The sequence below is a fragment of the Equus przewalskii genome, chromosome 27, assembly GCF_037783145.1.
Source record: "Equus przewalskii isolate Varuska chromosome 27, EquPr2, whole genome shotgun sequence".
In the NCBI taxonomy this organism is placed as follows: Eukaryota; Metazoa; Chordata; class Mammalia; order Perissodactyla; family Equidae; genus Equus; species Equus przewalskii.
Window position 1 is genome coordinate 32,381,162 of NC_091857.1, and position 20,225 is coordinate 32,401,386.

The 20,225-nt window shown below is 43.7% G+C and overlaps 1 protein-coding gene and 2 pseudogenes across 15 annotated transcripts in view; 2 read left to right on the top strand and 1 right to left on the bottom strand.

The window, feature by feature from the left end:
- The window catches only part of SETD4 (SET domain containing 4), a 286,569-nt gene that overhangs the window by 155,969 nt on the left and 110,375 nt on the right, over positions 1-20,225 (bottom strand). The gene's annotated exons all lie outside the window — the stretch shown is intronic.
- On the top strand, positions 1,891-8,858 carry LOC139079863 (carbonyl reductase [NADPH] 1-like; annotated as a pseudogene).
- Positions 13,996-19,433, top strand: LOC139079925 (carbonyl reductase [NADPH] 1-like; annotated as a pseudogene).

The following is a 20,225-nucleotide window of genomic DNA, read 5'->3' on the forward strand; positions in this document are numbered from 1 at the left end:
AGGGTTGTGTCCTAACAACGAACTAACAGAAAGAGAACTCAAGAACTCAATCCCATTCACAATCACAACAAAAAGAATAAAATACCTCGGGTAGATTTAACCAAGGAAGTGAAAGATCTATACAATGAAAACTACAAGACTTTCCTGAAAGAAACTGATGGTGACATAAAGAGATGGAAAGACATTCCATGCACATGGATTGGAAGAATAAACATAGTTAAAATGTCCATACTACCTAAAGCAATCTACAGATTCACCACTATCCCAATCAGAATCCCAATGACATTCTTTACAGAAATAGAACAAAGAATCCTAAAATTCATATGGGGCAACAAAAGACCCCGAATTGCTAAAGCAATCCTGAGAAAAAAAGAACAAAGCTGGAGGCATCACAATCCCTGACTTCAAAACATACTACAAAGCTACAGTAATCAAAACAGCATGGGACTTGTACAAAAACAGGTGCACAGATCAATGGAACAGAATTGAAAGCCCAGAAATAAAACCACAAATCTATGGACAGCTAATCTTAGACGAAGGAGCTGAGGGCATGTAATGGAGAAAAGAGTCTCTTCAACAAATGGTACCGGGAAAACTGGACGGCCTCATAGAAAAGAATGAAAATTGACCATTCTTTTTCACCATTCACAAAAATAAACTCAAAATGGATGAAAGAGCTAAAGATAAGACCTGAAACCATAAGGCTTCTAGACGAAAATATAGGCAGTACACTCTTTGACATCACTATCAAAAGGATCTTTTCAGACACCATGTCTTCTCAGACAAGGGAAACAATAGAAAGAATAAACAAATGGGACTTCATCAGACTAAAGAGCTTCTTCAAGGCAAGGGAAAACAGGAATGAAACAAAAAAACAACCCACCAATTGGGAAATAATACTTGCAAGTCATACATCCGACAAAGGGTTAATCTCCATACTATATAAAGAACTCACACAGCTCAACAACAAAAAAATCAAACAACCCGATCAAAAAATGGGCAGGAGTCATGAACAGACATTTCTCCAAAAAAGATACACGGATGGCCAATAGGCACATGAAAAGATGCTCATCATCACTGATCATCAAGGAAATGCAAATCAAACCTACACTAAGATATCACCTTACACCCGTTAGAATGGCAAAAATAACCAAAACAAAAAGTAACAAATGTTGGAGAGGGTGTGGAGAAAAAACCCTCATACACTGCTGGTGGGAATGCAAACTGGTGCAGCCGCTATGGAAAACAGTATGGAGATTTCTCAAAAAATTAAAAATAGAAATACCATATGACCCAGCAATCCCACTACTGGGGACCTATCCAAAGAACTTGAAATCAGCAATTCCAAAACTCCCATGCACCCCTATGTTCATTGCAGCATTATTTACAATAGCCAAGATGTGGAAGCAACGGAAGTGCCCATCAACTGATGATTGGATAAAGAAGATATGGTATATATATATACAATGGAATATGACTCAGCCATAAAAAAGGATAAAATCGTCCCATTCACAACAACATGGATGGACCTTGAGGGTATTATGTTAAGTGAAATAAGCCAGATAGAGAAAGACAATCTCTGTATGACTCCACTCATATGTGGAAGATAAACATTTAGACAAAGAGAACAGATCAGTAGTTACCAGGGGAAATGGGGTGGGGGGGGGGGAGTAGGGGGTGGGCACAAAGGGAGAAGTGGTGCACCTACAATATGGCTGACAAATAATAATGTACAACTGAAATTTCACAAGGTTGTAAACTATCATAATCTCAATAAAAAGTTAAGGGAAAAAAAGAGGGTTGTGTCCTAGTTTGCCCCAGGGTGCAGCTTGGAGAAGGGGTGGGCCCAGGAGTGGGGGTAGTAGGGAACCTTGAACTTTTGGCCTCTCCTAGGAGGCATGGATGGAGGTGCGGCTGGTTTCTCAGGAAACGACAGCACTTGATCCCAGAACTCACTTCGGTGCAAACTCTGACTGTGGTCAGGCCTCCCCAGTGCCCCTGTGGCTCCTGTCTGCTCTCCACACAAGTGCCCCACATACCCCCTACCCAACCATGTCCTGTGGGTGTTTGCTGCTGGGGACCAGTGCCAATGAGGGCATTGGCTTCACTATCCTGCACGATCTTAGCAGCAGTTCTCAGGGGATGTGGTGCTCATGGCGAGGGACACTATGCAGGGCTGGGCAGCTGTGCAGAAGCTGCAGGCCCAGGGCCTGAGCCCTCATTTGCATCAATTGGGCAGTGACAACCTACAGAGCATCTGGACACTGCGCACCTTCTTGCATAAGGGGTCTTGTGGCCTTGACCTGCTGGTCAACAACGCAGCCATCGCCTACCTGAGTAGGTGGATGTGAGCTTGGAGGGGAGGCAGCCTCTGTGAGGGTGGCCAGCCAAAGTGAGTAGGGGTCTGAAATGCTGCTGTGGGGACCTTCGCTCCCAGGGGATCTAGAACAAACTGCCTCGGGAAAGAGGTCAGACTGGAGGCTACAGAGAGAGCAGAGACCTCTGAGACTTGCAAGACTTTCCAGCAGAGAGACTTTGCATTTCCATGACACAGACCCTTAGGGATCTCCTCCAGGTTTTCGCAGTTTCTCTTGGATTGCACTTCAGAGCAGTTTGGCGACTTAACTTATTTTGAAAAACAACAAGAAATTTTAAGAATGGTACAGACAGATCCCATTCTGCGTCCTTCACTTAGTCTCCCTTAATGGTGCCATCTTACGACTATAGCCAGCATTAACAAGCAGGGAAATATCATTAGTATTGACACATTCTTAACTTAACCAAGCCATTACTTGCACTTTACCAGAAATTGTACGTAAAAAAATTTTTTCCATCATTCTTGTATTTTTACCATGAGTACGATTAGTTTCTGAACTTTGTTCTCTTTCTCCCCTAAAAGCTCCTGATTCCACACTGATTCATATTCAAGGAGAAGTGACAGTGGAAGCAAACTTGTTGCATACCCAAGATGTCTGCACGGAGCTACTGTGTCTCATAAAACCCCAAGGTGAGTCTGATGAGGAGCCCCAGCTCTACTGTTTCTGGCATGATCTGCCCTGCCTGCTCCTGATCTCATCTACAGGCTAATACCAGCTCTTCCTGCTCAGCCACACTGGCCTCCTTGTTGTGTCTCCACTGGGCCACGTGCTTTCTGCCTCAGGCTCTGTACACACTTGTCCAGTGGTCATTGGTGCTCTTAGTCCAGTGGGTCTTTGCACAGTTGACTCTTATCTTTCAGGTCTTTTTTCGAAAGTCTCTTCAGAGAAGCCCTTTCCTTGCCCCACACCACTCACAGGTTGGAGTTCCCTGAGGACTCCATTGCTGACCCCTCCTCCCTCTCCCTCTGTCAGAGTGATCTTACTCAGGCCAGTGGAGCCCTCACTACCCCCAATTTATCAGGCTCCCCTAAAATCGGTCCCCTGCTTGAACAGGCTTAGAGCTCCAGACACTTTTTATCTTCCTGTCTCTCCTTCTCCTCCTGATGCCCTGTCTTCCTCTGAAAATCCTTCAGGAGCAAAGTCCAAGCCCTTAGCAAGGCTTATAGGGATCTCTGTAATATGACCTGCCTAACTCCAGCAAATTTTAACTCCCCTTCAATGTTCTACGGATTGACATCCAAACTATCAGGTTTTTGGTTGTAAACTATGGTAATATTAATCAAAGGTAATAGCATAGAGGGGAACCACTACCCAGAAAATACACCAATAAAGACAAGCAGATAATTTTAGAAAGTTTAAGAGGTGTGGCTTGGCATTGAGTACATGCACATACAGTTTACTCTGAACTCTGCCCCATTTCCCTGTCTTGTTCTCCTGGAAAGTTCTGCTTGTTCTTCTAACACTTAGTTCACTAGAGATTCAAAGGGCAGCTCTTTGGAAGTTAGCTGAGCTCCTCACTAGCCCCAAAACTTGAGGGCAGCCATGGGGTTCCTTGTGCCACCACCACACGTTCTACATGTATTCCTCTTAGAATCAAACTAATGACTTCTGCATGGGAATGTTTCTTACTTAACTGGGCTGTGTTAATTTCTGCTGTGTCTGCACTTGGTCTGGAAGAGAAATGGGTACACTCAGAGATTTACTAAGGCAGGCTCTATTCAAACAACTGATCTGGCCTCACCCAAGCTGGAGTGAAAAGATATATAAATGCATACTATATACTCTCTATGAGAGCAAGGTTTTCTTCCTTTTTGAAACAGGACAATCCTTCCCTTATTTTGGAGGGAAGGCAGCCACAGAAGTTCATGTTATCATGACTTTTTTCTACTTTCTTTGGGGAGAAATCTAGGAAAAGTCCTATCTAAGGTAACCAAAAATAAATACTGTCTCTCCTCCCCCTTATCTCAGATCTGAGGATACAGAGAACAGTCTGGAATGGTTTCCACAGAATTTTTGTGGGAAGCAGAAAGCATCCAAAAGGGTAATGTACATTTTGTTTCTGGCGTGAAAGAAGAAAAGGAAAGAGTTATGACCTTAAGGATTACTGAGTGACTATATGTGGATTTCTTTTATTTTTAATCCTTTCTTAAAAGAGTTATTTGGAAATACTCTGGCCATATAAAGATAAGAATCTACCCTCCCCAGGCACGCCTCAGCAAGCGTCACCAATCAGTCATCATCAAGGCTGTTTAAATCCCTTCATCCCTTCCCATCTCATTTCCCCACTGTTCCCTAAAGTAAGCAGCATCCTGAATTTGAAGAATGCTCTCTTTAATGCTGGTTGTCTGTTATTCTGCCTTTTCTCTTTAAATTATAATATATATTTATTTTGAAAAGATAGTAAGGAGGAACCACCTCTGTGAGATGACAAACCGTCTTGATTTGTTTAAGGAATCAAGCAAACATTTCAAATGTGTACACTCTTGTTTATCACAGATTAGCTTGAAGAGTATTGAGAGGGAATAAACACACTTGTTAAGCTACACTTACCAAGTAAACCTTTAAAGAAGGTGTGATGAACTTTCATTTGACCAGGTACCACTTTTAACTTCATTAACTATGAAAAATCACTAGAGGAAGTTGGGGGAAATTATTGTACTAAAGGTATCTTCCACCGTTGACATTTTGTGGTTCTAGAAAGGACGGATGGATGGACCTTTTCGATGCAATGTGCTAGAAATTTTAGATACTGTCCCCAATAAGAACGTGGAAGCATAAGGGATCTCATGGTGACATGCGCAGCTTGGTACAGACCTAAGTCATGTAGCATCCAAGCTAATTGTTCTTCCTACTGCGCAATGGTCCTCAACTGTTTGTGTCCAGAATCCCTTTCTTCAAGTGAAGCCATACACAGTCAGGTCAGAGCGACAGATGAGGAAAGAAGACTCAGCTTGATTGGGGCCAGTGTTTTCCTCTGGGTGCCAGGGGCACCTCAGGGAACCCCTAAGTCCTGCAGGAGACCCAGTTTAAAACCCTGCGGTGTTTCATAGAAATCCCTTATCAATCCAGAGACTTAACAACAAGTACCCTTGGAATTAGAAAGATATACTTATGTGATGAATGTGAAGTCATACCAGGTCAAGAGAGCCAGATGTGCACTTAATGCCTCTGAATAGACAATTAGAATCTAGTAATGCTTCTGAAGTTTGTTACTGGAGTTGAGATGATGTCTAAAATAGCCCTTGTTGTCTAGATCACTTTGGCCCTGGTCTTGGATGGTGAGAGTTTGGAGAGTGAAGAAGAGTGACTGGGGCAGAGCCATTAGGGGACAGTCATCACACAGAGTTCTTGAGCAGCTACTGTGTGTTAAGCCCTGGGGACATGGTCTATGTGTTTCCACTGATTTACACTTTTGGAGGAAAACATGGCATCATGAGATACATCTCTGGTCAGATACAGACTATTGACCTGTATAAATTGTAAACCTAACCCACACCCCAGCCCCACCAGTGAAAGAGTCCTTCCTCAGATGGGTGACAAACTTTCTCATCAATGTGGAGTGGGTAAAGAGACACTGTTTCTCACACACACACACACACACACACCCTTAGCATAAGAAAGTCTGGATGGCCCGTAACACCTCTTAGAGGATTAGCTGTGTGCATCCCAGTGCAGTGTCCCTGAACTGCATTCTGAAAGCCATGAGTACACTCTGGAGATGAAACACTTGGATCACAGTCTTTGCTGTGTAACCTCCAACAAATGCTTCCCGGTTCCAGCCTGTGTCCTTCCTGTCCTGAGTTCTCAGACCAGTGGTGTCTACACTCTCACCCAGCAGTGAGGGGAGACACCCAGGCAGCTGCCACTTCTTGGGGACTGGTCAGTGCGAGGGACTGGTGTGGGCAAGTTGGACTGGGATGCAGCACCCACATCCAGGCATTTACCTACAAAGACCTTGGACTCCCCAGTCAGGCTTCCCTACTATGCACAGGTAAGTATTTTCCCAGCTGATTCTAGACTTCCTGTGCTAGATAATAGAACAGAAAAATAGTCATCATTTCATTACATTGCATAAACAGCCAACAGAAAGTTAGTACAGATTCTCCATCTACTGCCTAGACTAAAGTTTCTAGAATATGATTCCAAGCCTTATGAGTAATTGTAGCTGCCCTCCTGATATACCACTTGCCCACTCTGGCTTCCTCTCCCCTGTCTTTTGTTTTCTTATATCCTTCTGTGTGTTGCAACTTTGATTCAAGAGACATGTATTATTTTTATTATGAGAGAGGCCGATAATAATTTTGAGAATTAATTAAATTCATTAGGATCTTTGACTGTGCTTAGTAGACCATTTCACAAAGAGGATCAGTTTATTCTTATACTTCATATGTTCCAGATGAAAGGAAGAACTGGAATAATTGACCCATTTCTAAAATGTGTTCACTCCAGAAGAGTGTTGGAAGATTTTCACAAGGTTTCTATAATTCATTGTATTTATCTCAAAGATCATTTAGTAAGAGTCATAGTGTCATGAATTATTTTTTTATGGAATTCTTTTGCAATGCCATCCCTTCAGTAGAATTGAGGTCAAGTTAACCAAAGATGACGGTTTCCCAATATTTACATTAAAACAGGGAGAGTTTCCTAATTTACTCGAATCTCTTATTGGAAGTATGGTCTCATGAATTTTATACCATTTAAAAGATTCACTGAGATGTCAAAATAGTGAAGTCTTTCTTCATACATGTTAATATAAATTCATATCTGTGACTACTAACTATAATTTCCAAAAAACCTTAATGGGAAGTGTGTCATTGCTTTAGACGTTTTACAACTTTATTGAGATATAACTCACATACCATACACTTCACCTATTTAAAATATAGAATGTGGTGATTTTTAATACGCATGCAGAGTTGTGGACCCCTCAGCTCATTCAACATTAGAACAGATCCAGCTTCACAAGAAGAATCCTCTCACCCCTCTGTTCCCCGACTCCTCCTGTCCCAGAGCAATCACTAATCTACTTTCTGTCTCCAGATTTTCTTTTTCTGGGCATCTCATATGTATAGAATCATATAATATGTGGTCTTTTGTGACTGGTGTCCTTAATTTAGGATAACGCTTTCAAGGTTTATGCATGTTGTAGGAGGTATTTCATTTCTTTTGATAGCATCCCTTTAATAGTCCAGTTTCCACTGTTCCTCACCATCGGCATATTGCCAGCCCGTTAGTCACTGCAAAACAGTTGATAAAAACCCAAACAGAGAAAACAGCATGCAGTTCAGCTCCCTGAGCTCATTTGTTGTCCCCTTCCTCAATCAGAGTGGCAGCCTTTCAAAGCAGATGCTGTCCATTCACCTAGGATCTGCCATCCATCAGTCAGCTCTTTGTTGGTCCAGAAAGACCTAATCACAGAACACTTCCCTAGTAACCATAACATCCTCAAGTGGTCCCAAAGGGAGCCTTTGATACTAATGAGCCCCAACCTACCTCCCCCTTAGCATGTTCCTGTACAAACCATTTTCATATTCTTATGGAACTCATGGGCACTCTTCTCCCCATTCGAGCATTTCTCTGACATCATTCCTGACCTTGTGGGTAAAATAACCTTCAACAGTATATCATGAATTCACTCATAGAGGCAGTCTTAATTAATGCTCATGGCACAGTGGTAATTGTCTCCCAAGTTGACAAAATCTCAGCAATTTTGGTATTCACCATTCTTGTGCATGCCTTGCTAGGTAACAATCTGTGTTGCATTTTAGGCAGAGTGGTGAATGTGTCTAGCATAATGAGCTTCACAGCTCTGGAACCTGCAGCCCAAAACTGCAGCAGAAGATTACAAGCGAGACCATCCTGGAGGAGGAGCTGGTGGGTTCATGAACAAGTTCGTGGAAGATACGAGGAATGGAGTGCACATAAAGGAAGGCTGGCCTGATATCAAGGCCATGGCATATGCAGCATCTAAGATGCTTATCACCGTCTTGTCCAGAATCCAGGCCTGGAGACTGAGTGAGCACAGGAGAGGGGACAAAATCCTCCTGAATGCCTGCCACCCAGGATGGGTGAGAACTGACATGGGGGGACCCAAAGCCATAAAATGTCCAGAAGAAGGAGCGGAGACCCCTGTGTACTTGGCCCTTTTGCCCTTGTATGCCCAGGGACCTCAGAGAGAGATTGTTATGGAGAAGAAAAATGAATAGTGGGGACTCTTTTCACTGTTCCCTCTATGGCTCTTATCAAGTTACTCATCCTGATTTGACCAAAGGATACTTACACTGTCAAAAATATCCCTATCCACAATTTTCAAAAATAAGAAGAATCAAAATATCCCCATGGAGTATTAAATTTGACTTGGCTTGATTCTCAATTCTGGGAAGTTCTTTCCGGTTTCTTCTGTGATATAGGGGGAGAAAAAGTGGACTCAATGACAATGAATGAAAATCAGTAGATGAATAAAGGGGTTTTTTAAATAAATGTCCATTTATGCAGAATCTTTCCATGCCAACCACCTCAGAAATGTAATACACCTAAAATTTAGGTCACGGAAGGACAGTATAACCCACAGGTCAACAAACATTATAGAAACAGCCAGTAAGCACATATTTTCAGCTTTGCAGGCCACACGGTCTCTGTGGGAAATACTCAGATCTGCTGAGGTAGCATGAAAGGAGCCATAGAGAATACATAAACAATGAATGTGGTGTCATTTGGCCTGTGGGCTTTGGTTTATCAGCCTCTAGTATGATATGGACAAAAATATGACGGGAATACATCTGGTGTGGTCTCTTTAACACCAAATTCATTGGAAAAACACAGTTGCAAAGTATGAACTGTGAGGAGGCACTTAAGATCCATCCATAAGAGAATCTGAGAGAGTTGGGGAAATTGAATATGGATTGGATGTCAGTGGACATGAGAGAATTACTGTCAAATCTCTTCAATGAGAATGTGTTATTTATGGAGGGAGGAAGTGTCCTGAGGTCTGCAACATGAACGTGGTTCTGCAAAATACATACGGAAGATGAATACAATAATATAGTAAAATATTCATCCATGTTCAAGCTAGCTTGGTGGATATAAGGATGTTTACTATACTATTCTATCAACTTTTCTGTTTGAAATATTTCAAGACAAACATCTGGAAACATCTGTGATATTCCTCCCCAGTTCTTGCCTGAGAAAAACATCAGACAAATCCAAAAATACCTGACCAGTACTCTTAAAATCTGTCAAATATTATGAAAGCCTAGTAGACTTTTTGGCATAAAGCACAGGAAACTAAAGAGACCTGACAGTTCAATGTGATGTGGTATTCTGGAGGGAATCCTGGATTAAAAACAGGATATCAGGGGGAAAACTAGTGAAATCCAGTTAAAGCATGGAAGTTAGTTAATACTGCTGTTCCAATGTAGGTTTCCTATTTGTGAGAAAGGTACCATCATAGTGAGATGTTAATACAAGGGGACATTTGATGAGGGGTATACAGGAATTCTCTGTACTACATTTGCACCTTTTCAGTATCTATTCTGAAATTAAAAGTTTATTGAAAATAAAAGATGAGGCTGGAAATACATGGTTCCAGATTTGGACCTATGATTCCGTGATGTCATCAAGGATCAAGGCTCTTTCTAATTTTCCATGATACCTTCCTTTGGGAGTTGGCTCTTCCCCTTTTAGTTTCTTTCCCCTGGGTCTCAAGAGAGTTGCTAGAGCTCTGGGCATGACATTGTCACACAAAAGCCTTCAAGACAGGAAGAAAGGGGGCAGATGAAACAGGTATTTTGCTTTTATGAGGCAGGAAGGTAATGTATACTCCCATTTTCAAGATGGGAATTGAGGAGCCAGCCCAGCGGTGCAGCGGTTAAGTTCGCATATTCTGCTTTGGCGGCCCGGGGTTCGCCAGTTCGGATCCCGGGTGCAGACATGGCACCACTTGGCAAGCCAGGCTGTGGAAGGTGTCCCACGTATAAAGTGGAGGAAGATGGGCACGGATGTTAGCTCAGGGCCAGTATTCCTCAGCAAAAAGAGGAGGATTGGCAGCAGATGTTAGCTCAGGGGTAATCTTCCTAAAAAAAAAAAGGTAGAAATTGACAGACTCTCTCCTTGCCCAAACTCTGTCAGGCTCTTCTGAACCTTCTTCTCAACTAGGCCCCAGCACGGCCTATCAAATCTACAAACTCAGCACAAATGATTTCACTCACTCTCTTGCCCCCACATGAAAAGACTGAAACACTGGCATAGTTTCTAACAGCTTGAGGCCCCATCCTAGGATGACCCAAGCCCCTTTAACGTGCTCAAGGCTGCCAAAGGATTTCCTGTTTGTTCTAGCCCACATCTCACCATAGGCTCTTTACCACCCTTTCTTAGAGCATTTCTTACAACTTGTGAATCCTTCTTCTGTCCATTCGAGATATAAATGTATCTCTTACAACTCAGGAATCTCTTTCTTAAGGTCTTGAAAGCCATTCTTTTGAAATGTAATCATGAGAAAGGACAGAGCCTCTGTCTCCCAGTCTCCGTGTAGCACACACTGTGGCCTACTGACATTTACGCTGACCAACCCATTGCAATGTTTCACTTCCCTGACTATACTCATGCCCGTCAGTTCTCCCTCCCTACTCCCTCATTCTTTCTTTAAAAATGCCCAGTCAAATCTCTGTACAAATCCAAGTTGAGTTCTGGTTGTACTGCACCCAGGGCCCTATTGCAATAGTGTATTACTTACTAAAATCTGCCCTTACATTGTTTATCTTTGATAGAATTAAGTCAATTGCCAGGAGTTACATATTTACTCAGCATCTCAGCAACAACTAGATTCCAAGACTCAAACTCCATGCTCTATCCATAGGCAAGGCTTATCAAACATCATAAACAAGCAGAAAGTACAAGAATAAGAGGCAGGGTCAAGTGGAATTCCATAAGGGTAAATAATCATGGGCAGGGGAAGACCCTGAGAGCTTCGTAACTTAGAATTTACTCAGAATTTGATACTGTTTTCCAACATATTTTATGTTAATAGACATCATTGAACTGTGTACTTCAGGACAAATAAAATAACTGCTTTGAAGCAGTGGGTAGTACGTGTGTTTATTCCTCAAGTTAATAGATGTGATAAAATTCTTTCTCCATATAGCAGCCAGGATGATCTCAGACTTGACTCTCACAACCAAGGAATACCTTCCACGTTAGCCATTAGAGTCCTAACAGAGATCCGGAGCCTCTACCTTTACTCTTTTGTTTTTCTTCTCACATTGCTCAGAACTGGTTCCTGCACAAAGGGCACACTCTGCTCACCGTGAGACAAAAGCCAACATTCGAGAGGCAAGGTGATAGCAGAGAAAGGGCATTTTATTACAGCTTGCTAGCAAGAGGGAAGACAGCCGATTAATGTCCAAAAGAACCATCTTAAGCAGGGTACAGAATCTTGAAGCAGTTATATAGGCCAGTGGGTTATTGGGGGGAGGGTTAGGAATGTTGACCCTCTGGTGTTACAGACTGGCAGTTGCCACACCAGATCTTTCAGGTTTCATTGATGATGGCTATCATTATAGACTTTCTGTTTGGTGGTCATCACATTCCTGAGGAACCCAAAAGAACCAAGTTAGCATCTTATCGCAGCTGGGAGGTATATGCACAAGCAGGGGTCATAAAATCTACAGAACAGGTGGATCTCCTGGAGGGTGCAAATCCAGCTAGGTTAGTTAGTCAGAGGTCACTCAAAGCTACAACATGGTCTCTTTTCTACAACATGGCTTCCTTTATGTCAACCTTGTGTTGGGCTGGTTTCAAACCCAGACAAGGTGCTGTGTGCGAGGAAGGGTGGGAGGCTCAAAAACACACCACCAGGATCAAGACCCAAATTTGACAGAGAAAAAATATACAAAACCTTGATTCAAGATCTTAATTCACTGGCTTTAAATTAGCACACTTCCCCAAAAACAAACTTTCTAAGAATTTCCCATAGTCCAATCTCTCACTCCTTTCCTTTATTATTCTTCCCCTGTTCTTATGCTGACAAAGCCCTTTTCCCATACTGAAAAAATGTGAATTTTACTTATCTTTTCTTATACTTGTTTTATGGTTTCACTTATAAGCCCATAAATTTAAAAAGTGGGAAAATACTTTTTCTCTCTCGTTAGAAATTAATGGGTGTACCGTGTAGGGTGAGGATCTCTTTTTCCCTTTGCAATCATTGCTCCTTTTCCCCCACTACCATTTTCTGGAATAATTCTTTGCTTCCCCTGTTAATTGTTAATGCCGCTTTTATCATACACTACATTCTCAGACTGTATGATGTTCATGGATTGTATTTTCTGGAGCATCCTGCCCCACTGACTTGTCACTTCTTGTGTTGGTACCAGTACTACAAGGATAAAGAAATCAGGCTGAAAATCATGATTCATTGCCCTCCGAGAATTGGTCTTTTGAAATTTCAGGCCCCTCACCATGACCAGACTTCCCTGCATGCCATGTGCTATCGCTGACTGACCCTCTTGGTGGATTTAGTCCATCCCACTTCCTTCCAACACTGGCTCATGCCCACTATAGAAGAAAGTGAATGAGGCTAGGGGTGTGGAGAGAGGCCAGAAAATGACAGAACCAGGATATACACGGATAAGGGAGAAAATCCAAAACAAAGCTCTTCACCATCCCGAGTGAAAAAAAAAATCCCAAAAGGTTATAACTGATGACTCCATCTAGGGAGCATTTTTGAAACAAGACAATTTTAGAAATGGAGAACAGATTACTGGTGGACAGGGCTGAGGGAGGGGAGGGTGGGGGCAAGAGAGAGGTATGTTTGGTTATAAAGGACCAACAGGAGGGATCCTTGTGCTGATGGAAATGTTGTATATCTTGACTGTAGTGGTGGATACACAAACCTACACTTGTGATAAAATTGTATGGATCCGAATACACACATACAAATAGGTACAAGTGAAATGAGGAAATCTGGACATGATTGGTGGATTGTTTTGATGTCAGTATTCTGAGTGTGATATTGTACTGGAGTTTTGCAAAATGTTACCACTGAGGAAAATTGGGTCAAGTGCAAGGAATCTCTATCTTACTTCTTACTACTGCATGTGAATCTGCAATTATCTCAAAAAATATTTAAGAGAATAAAAAAGCAAAGCTCTTTCCCTGATTATTAGTTTTGTGTGTTGCAACTCATTGGAAACCTACCTTGCAATGGCAACATAATTGGCATCTATCTAAAGCACCCCTGTTCACCAGAACTTTGTGCTGTGAAGGGAACATCGTGGAGGTGTCTGTACAATACAGTGCCCACCAGCACGTGTGACTGTTGAGCACTGGAAATGTGGCTAGTGCAGCTAAAGAATTGAATTTCAAATTGTATTATTTTCATTAAATTTACATCTAATGGCCACTTGTGGGAAGTGACTACCTTAAGAGGCAGCTCAGAAGTGAAACTCGACCCTATAGTCGGCTAGTCCTTTGTTGGTACAAGGAAATAGTAAGGAAGAAAATTCATTTCCCACCACTGAACTAGTTTATGAACTTTCTGGGGATGCACTTCCTCCCATTAAAATGGGGATAACAAGATGCATCCTGATGAGCTTTTCTAGTGTGAGAAAAGGCTGCAAAGTCCATGGCCATTTGTACTTGGCAGTCCCAACCGCTCTCCCGCCAGCGCCCCGCAGGCCTCCACGCAGCCGCGTTGTCCCGCAGCTGCGTGGCGCTGGTGACCTGGGGCCAACAAGGGCATCGGCTTCGCCATCGCGTTCGACCTTTGCCGGCAGTTCTCGGGGGACGTGGTGCTCACGGCGCGGGACACGGCGCGGGGCCAGGCGGCCGTGCAGCAGCTGCAGGCCCAGGGCCTGAGCCCGCGCTTCCACCAGCTGGACATCGACGACCTGCAGAGCATCCGCGCCCTCCCGACTTCCTGAAAGAGGAGTACGGGGCCTCGACGTGCTGGTCAACAACGCGGGCATCTCCTTCAATAGCAAGGAGCCCGTGCTCGCAGGGGAAGCCTTCTGCCAGGGTGACCGGATCTGTCGGAGCATCCCTGCGGTGGGGCTCCCCTGCCTTTGGGGTCTGGGATGGCTGCCTGGGGATGGAGGAGGGGAGAGGACAGGGGTGCGGCTACAGCAGAGTGCACCTGGAACTGGACTGCTTTCCAGCCAGAGGGACCTTTCCATTTCCTTGGCTGGGACGCCTGGGGATCTTTTCTAGGTTGTCCCGCAGATTTGCTCTGATTGGATTTTAGGGCGGTTGGGTGAATTTTTAAGGCATTTTTGTAAATAAGAAAATTGCACAAACTTGTAAACAGAGATTCCATGTGTGGACCCTCTTAGAACATTGCCAAACTTGGAAATTGCCAGTGGTAAATTACGTTAACCTGCTGCCCATTTTACACAAAATTCACCCAATTTCTTTTGCACGCTTTTAAAAACATGAATCCATGGAATTTTACCACATGGCTGCCATGTATTAACTCTACCTTCCTTCTTCCCTGAAAGTTCCTGACCCCACACCGTTTCATGTTCAAGCAGAAGTGACAAGGAAAACAAACTTTTTTGGTACCCGAGATGTCTGCACGGAGCTACTGCCTCTCATAAAACCCCATGGTGAGTCCGATGAGGAGCCCAAGCCATGCTGGTTCTGGCATGATCTGCCCTGCCTGCCTCTGCTCTCATCTACAAGCCCCTGCTACCTCTCTCTGCTCTGCTACACTGACTCCTTGTTGTGTCTCCACTGGGCCAGGCGCCCTTATGCTTCAGGCTCTGCACACACTTGTCCAGTGGTCATCAGTGCTGTCTGTCTCGCTGGTCATTGCACAGCTGACTCTTTCTCATCCTCAGGTCTTTGTTCAAAAGTCTCCTCAGAGAAGCCCTTTACCTGCTCTGTGCCCCTCACACGTTGGAGTTCCCTGAGGATTCCATCACTGCTCCTTCCTCCTCCCTCTCCCTCTCTGAGTGATCCTATTCAGGCTAAGGAAGCCTTCGCAACCCTCAATTTGTTACCCACCCCCATATCTTTTCCTGCATCTGATATAGTGTATTATATTTATTGATTTTAGATGCTAAACCCACTGTACATGTGTGAGATAAATATCGTTTGGTCTTTACAACTTCAGCAGGTCCCCACGACCACCATCAGGTTCAGAAATTCACTAGAAGGACTCAGAACTCAGTAGAGCCATTATACTCAAAATTATAGTGTCTTATCGAAAATGGAGACAGATTCAAGTCAGCAATGGGAAAAGTCTCTTAGCCCTCGGTCCAGGAAAGACCAGGCATGGAGCTTGAGTTCTCCTCTCCCGGGGGAGTCCTGCAGACAGCATGTATTTCCCCCAGCAGAGATATGTGACAATACACATGGAGCGTTGCCAACCGGAGAAGCTTATCCTGTCTAGTGTCTGGTATTTTTATTGGGATTGGTCACATAGACCTGGCCCACCACTCTCTTGGCTGACCTTACTCCCCAGCCCCTCCAGAGGTCCAGCTGATAGCAGGTAGCCCAAAGTAGCATCATAATCACCTTGTTAGCATCCATTCTGTAGTCTGATCCTAGACGCCCCCCAAGTAAACAAGGACATTCTTATCAGGAAGATTAAACCAAGTTGACCTTCCAGCAGCCTTGGCTAAAGGGCCAAACCTTTCCTTGGCCCAGCTTAATCCTCTGCTTTCACAGGCCACGCCCTAGTCCTTTGCCAAGGCTCTCTTACAGCAAAGGATCGTTGAGCATCTACATTTAGTAGAGACTTTATATAACACATACAGCAATCGTATCAGAAATATGCTGAAATTTGGAGGAGCCAGTGTGGGGTAGGAATACATTTAAAGGGAAAGATAATCCATCCCGTAAAACCACTAGATACACATTCATGTATTTGTACTAATTTGATTCCTCCTTGATCAACTGATATTTATACCTTATTTAGCATAGTACTTGTTTAGAAACATTCAGTATTGTTAAGAGCTAAACAGAGGCATATTAGAAATTTAAGAATTTATTTGAGAAAAAATCTATTTGAATCGAAAAGCAACAAATCTGAATTGCTTAGGAGTACCCCTGGACTTTTTAGAAAAAGGGCTGGAGCAAGGTAAGGAGATTACTGATTGGCTATAGCTTCAAACCCGTGTGGCTGTTTCTGATGGGTGGTCCTTAGGTTTCATTTTTGTATCCTCGAGGCATTTACAGGCTTAGATTTGGTTTGCTTTAGAGCCACCTCAGTCTAATGGGCTCCTCACTTAATGTAACTCATGGCTAAATATAGCTGGTGCTTAGCTAAATTCAGTTCTTCATTACATTTATAATTGAATATTAACAAGGCCAGTGTTACAGCTTATCACAGTATGGTGGTACGTGGAACCGGAAAGATAAGAATCAAGACATGCTGGCACATTGCTAGAGTTTCACTCAGTCATTAACCATTGGTTCAGGTCATCATCATATCATATGACCCCATCTCCTAGAGCGAGGCCACTCAGGTTCCCTGGCTTCCCGTCAACCTGGTCAGGTCCTGAAAGCAGGAGTGGTCTTAGTAACATGTGGCTTCACATTTTCCGGCATCTGGTATGATGGAGCTAAGAGACAATACCATCTCTTGCTCTGAGTCTCTCGAGACACCAAGGTAATATGGGATTTCTCTTGTTGCATAACCCGCTTATTCATTCCTTTAGCCTAGACTACCGTTCTTCCTTTTCCTCCTTGTCATTGACTTTTATGCAAACTTTTTCACCTTTCAAAGGGCTGTCAAGTTCAGCCACTGTGCTGATCTTCATCGCCTGCAGCGAAGGCAGCTAGTCTAACAAGTGCCTTCCCTTCGGTCCACTCCCATTCATATCAGGTAGGGTTGGGTTGCATAGGTCCAGACCTCGTGGGCTGTCTTGGCCACTAGGCAATACAGCTGCATTTGCTGTCACTCCAATTTTGCCAGATGGCGTGAAGGCACATTCCACTCCATCAGACCCTTACGACTTCTGGCATGAAGGTTCAAAGCTATAGTTAGAGGTTCTTGCTTAGGAATTATTCCTGCTTCCCATTTCCGCAGTTGTAGCGCTAGTGTCAGGACTACTGTATCAGGTAGGAAAAAGAAAGTGGAGGTGATGTGAGTAAGAATCATATAGTTCCCCCAGCATCCTCCCCCAGCCCTTCCTCCCCACATCCTGCAGCGAAAGGAAAGAATCTATCCTGCGGGGCATCTCCCTTGGCCCCCTCATGTTGAGTGTGAGCACATGCTCACGACTGTGTGTAAGCCAGCTCTTCATACCTTTCTCAATTCATGTTTGAGACAACCAGTGCTTCAACTGCCCATTCCAATTCTCTATCAAACCTACTACTCCAAGGACGAAACTGTGTGCTTGGTCTGCAGAAGTGTAATTTGCCAGCCCAAATGGTGTGGTATCTTCTGATCCAGTCCTGCTATGTAGCTTGAACGTTTGCATGTACTTCTGGATATGTAAAGCCTGGCCCGGACATGGTGTCTCCTTTTGTGAGGACCCACTTGTAGCCTCCCGGGAGTACTACCTAACTCAACGTGCCAGCTATGTGCAGGGCCTTGCCCTTGGAGAATCTTCCTCATGACCACCTGCAGTCTTTGTCTCTCTTGCTGCCAGGCTGAACAGTCCTTGGCAATATGTGCTTCACAGGGTGTAAGAGTCACGTCGACCATTTTCCCATTGCTGCATTGCTGCAGCTCCCCATTTCCACCTATTTCCCGCACCAAGATGGCCACAGCAAAGAAGCCTACCAGGATGCCCACTTGCTGGTTCCACTAGCCTTCCAGTCCTGGAAGTGTTTCTTGTGATGGGCATTGACTGACATGTCCTACTTTAACTTCCCTCTAAATTCCCGTAGGGACTTCCATAGGGCTCTGCCCTGTATGCACATCCCTTCTGTTGTTCAGTTTCCCACGGCCCTTGTCCATCATATTGTCAGACATTAGTCACTGCTCTGAGTTGATAAGAACCCAAACAGAGAGAAAACCCCATGCAGTTCAGACCCCTGAGCTGATTTGTTGTTCCCTTCTTCGATCAGTGTGTAGGCCTTTCAAAGCAGATGCTGTCCATTCACCTAGGATCTGCCATCCATCAACCTTTCAGCTCTTTGTTGCTCAAAGGAGACCTGATCATAGAGCCTTGCCCGAGAGACCATAACATCCTCCGGTGGTCCCAAAGGCCACCTGATGATATGAATGAATACCTCCTTTCATTCCCTTACAATTGATATGAATAAATACCTCCTTACATTCCCCCTGGCATGTTCCTATATAAACCATTTTCATTTTCTCATGGAACTTCCAGGTGCTACCCTCTCCATTAGAACATTTCTCTGACATCATTTGAGACATTATGGGTAAAACAAGCTCAAGATTGTATCAAGTTCTTCACTCGTAGAGGAAGTCTTAATTAATGCTCATGGCAAACTGGTAATTGTCTCTCAAATGGAAGTTTTCTGGTCCAAAATCCTAGCGAAGTTGGTATTCATCATTCTTGTGCATCCTTTTCTACATAACGATTTCTGTTGGATTTTAGGCAGAGTGGTGCATGTGTCTAGCACTGTGAGTCTCAGTGCCTGTCACAACTGCAGCCCAAAACTGCAGGAGAAGTTTAGAAGTGAGACCATCAGAGAAGAGGAGCTGGTGGGGCTCCTGATCAAGTTTGTGGAAGATACAAAGAATAGAGTGCACCAGAAGGAGGGCTAGCCTAATACGACATACGGAGTGATGAAAATCAGCATCACGGTCCTGTCCAGAATCCACGCCAGGAAGCTGAGTGAGCAGAGGAGAGGGGACAAGATCCTCCTGAATGCCTGCTGCCCAGGGTGGGTGAGAACTGACATGGGGGGACCCAAAGCCACAAATTCCCCAGAAGAAGGAGCAGAGACCCCCGTGTACTTGGCCCTTTTGCCATCGGATGCTGAGAGGCCTCATGGGGAGTTTATTTTGGAAAAGAAAGTTGAACAATGGTGAGCTCAACTCACAGCTCCCGTGGGCTCCTGTATATTATGTGCCTTGATTGACCAAAGGGCATTTACACTGTGAAAAATATCCCTATCCAAACTATAAAAAAGAAGAGGAATCAAAATATCCCTATCAAGTCCTCAATTTAACTTGGCTATAAATTCTGTGAAGTCTTTTGTAACTTCTTCTGTGATATAGTGGGAGAAAAAAGTAGAATCAACGACAATGAGTGGAAATGAACAGATCAATAAATGGTTCTTTATAAATTTCCATTTTGCAGATTATTTACATGCTAACCAACTCAGAAATCTGATAGACCTCAAAGTTAGGTCAAGGAAGGACAGTATAACACAAGGGTTTAGGGAACATTATAGAAACAGCCAGTGAGTACATAGTTTCAGCTTTGCAGGCCACAGGGTCTCTATGGGAACTACTCAGATCTGCCGAGGTGGCCTGAAAGTAGCCATAGACAATACACAAACCAATGAGCCTGCCGGCTTTAGCTTACCAGCCTCTAGTATAACATGGAGAACACCATGAAGGGAAGGCATCTGGTGTGGTCTCTTTAACTCCAGACTCGTTGGAAAAACACAATTTCAAAGAGTGAAGTAGGAGTGGGCACTTCAAACCATCCATAAGGGAATCTGAGACAGTCGGGAAATTGAATGGGAACTGGGTGTCCATGGATATGGGAGACCTATTGTCAAATCTCTTCAATGTGAATGTGTAATTTATGGAGGAAGGAAGTGTCATGAGGTCTGCAACATGAACGTGGTTCAGCACAACATATACAGAAGAGGAACGCATAATCTAGTAAAATAGTCATAACTGTTCAACCTAGTGTGTTAGATATATGGTTGGTTACTATATCATTCTTTCACTTTTCTGTATGAAAGCTTTCAAAACAAGCA